The sequence below is a fragment of the Neltuma alba genome, unplaced genomic scaffold (assembly GCF_004799145.2).
Source record: "Neltuma alba isolate B1F8T4 unplaced genomic scaffold, ASM479914v2 tig00011454_pilon, whole genome shotgun sequence".
Lineage (NCBI taxonomy): Eukaryota > Viridiplantae > Streptophyta > Magnoliopsida > Fabales > Fabaceae > Neltuma > Neltuma alba.
This window is the reverse complement of record NW_021636129.1, coordinates 3,172-5,952: the sequence shown is the minus strand read 5'-3', so window position 1 is coordinate 5,952 and position 2,781 is coordinate 3,172.

Sequence of the window (2,781 nt, the reverse complement as noted above, 5' to 3'; positions counted from 1 at the left end):
TGCGTCTTTCTCCTAGAGTTAGCAGTGGCAATAATTTTTTTTCTAGCTGATTAAAATTTTAGTTCTTTATTGAAAAATTAGTTTCTTCTCCAAAATCCAATTCTTATTTTTCTGAATTGATCCAATGGAACCAAAGAATTGAATCTAGTGAAAAGAGTTGCTCTATCACAATATAAGGAACACTGTTTGAAATACCACATTTAATACTCAATAGTATTTCGAACAGAATTGTTTTTAATAAAAAGATGTCCGTGTAAAGAAAAAAATGATAATACAAATAAAATTTTAAAATCTACATTGGTGTCTATTGTTTTTAAAAAAGTTTAATTAATGCCTTTTAGAAAACTATTAAATATGAAAGGATAAAAAATGATTTAAGAACACAAGAAAATGAATAAATTTGAATGGAATTACTTTTTTCTGTGGACGTATTGCTCCTTCTTTTGTGTGCTGTTGGTCACTTGGTCATGGGGAAAAAATATAAATTAAATAAAGAGACGTCCTTAGAACAATTCAAGTTCAACGATATCATTTTATATGGAAGAATTACGTCATATTACTTCGTTCCATCGATAAGAGGGAATCTCTTGAAGCTCTATTTGAAATCACATTCAAAATTACTTATAAGGATATTTTATTTAAGTCGGGATACAAATTTTCTTATATACTAATTTTGTATTTCATAAATTATGATTAAAAAATTATTTATAAATCATTTTAAATGAGTCCTGAATTAATCAGAATGGCAATTAAGGGATCATCAATGGAGAATTATAATGACATCTTAAAAAAGAAAAATAATTATAATATAAATTTTAGAAGTTGTCATTTCTTATTCTGAAACTTGTTATTATAGGTTGCTACTAGGATTTTTAATAATTATTTTTTTTTCTTGGGATCTTATTGTAATTATCCTGAACATCAATTCAGAACCTTTTTTTTCCTTTTAATTTAGAGAAATAATAGTACCAGGGGTATTAAAGGAAAAAAGATACATTATCTGTTAGTGTGATTATCTTCTTTTCATTTATTTTTTCATTCGTACGACCACTAATTTGGCCGTACCAACTGCCAATTAGTTGAATTGCTATATAATCCTTAATAACCCATATTTTAATATTGATAGGCTTCGATTGATAATCGATAAAGAAGCCAACCATGCTTATTAAACTTATGAGTTTAAATAAATCTATAAAAAATGTAAAATGATGTCATAAACTCATAAGAGTTTAATTCATCGATAAACAAGCTAACCAGGGAATAGCATAATTTGACTTCTTCATAAGTTCAATCAAGAGTTTATGTATTTTACTTATAATATACTAGTATTGTATAATTTAAAGTCACTACATCAAAACAATAATTCACCTAAAATATACCATAACATTTTTTGGTAAGAGAATTAAAAATATATCATAACATTAAAAAACAGATATAATCCATACGATTTCAAACGCAATTTCTATAATTTTCTATCACGTGGCATATATGTCTATATTTAAATTTATCTTAATATTCCTTTTTTTTTGTCACAATGTTTTTGGTACGCGACGTGTATAATATAAACTATAAGAAAGATGATATAATATTCAAATTATATGACAAGTGACATGGGCCCTAAATTCAAAATTAAGACTATCACGGGAGTCACAAGCTCTATCTCTCGCATGGTAGTGTCAGGATTGTCATTAATACTACCTCTAGTTTTAATTATAAGAGCTCGATGACTAAATTGAAAAAATTAAAAAAATAAGTTAAATTAGTTATTTGCAATGAATATATATTGTCTTTTCTAAAATATCATTACTAATCAAGTGTATTGGTTAGAACTACCATTATTAGAAAAACTACTTTGAAGAAAATAGATAAATATGAGAGGCAAAATGAATTGAGATATTATATTTAGGATCAAAATAAAAATCAATTAGGATCTTATATTAATGACAGGAGGTAGTAAGAAAACATCAATACTAATTATTTTGTGTGTGTGTGTGTGAAAAATCAATTTTGAGGTAGTTCTTACAATTTTATTTAATTCTGATATTAGTCCATAGATTAGGTTGTTTATCAACTCATTTGGATTAAAATATTTAGTACTTGTGACACTTAAGAGCTCCTTTGATTTTATTCATATTACCATAATAATGATGACGGTAATTCTAATAAAATTATCCTTTTGCCAACAACATATAGCTCAATTGGTCCCCCATGAGTCCATACCTCATATTGTCATATGCTCATATAGAAGTAGGTGTGGGTGAGCCCCCTTAATTATGGGGGAGAGGGGATTTCAAATTGTCTATATAAAAAAAATTACATTATCATTAAAATATTTTCAGATGGGTGGCCTGGCTTTGACACAAACCATGGCAATCATCATTGTCAAAACTCAATTCGGATTGGTTAGTAGCTGATCCAATCAACCAACTATATTGGAAACTAATTGGCTCGAGATTAACCTGTCAACCCCACAAGTTGGACATGTTGTTCATATTTGATTTTATATTGTTTTTTTACTTGGCTTGAATTGACGTTGTTTTGAGTTTAAAAAATGAAGCTGGATGGAAAATTTACTCCCAAATCTTACAGAAGAAGCATACGAAAATACACAAAATACATTGTAGTCCCAAGTTTCTAAATCATATAGAAATTTTCACATGCAAGTACAAAAATGCTATTGATTTTTTTTTTTAAAAAAAAAAACCCCCTCAACTATGAGTTACTGGAATTGTCCGATACCAATCTTGGAAGCGCCGGCACAAGAGCAACCATCGTTGGTTG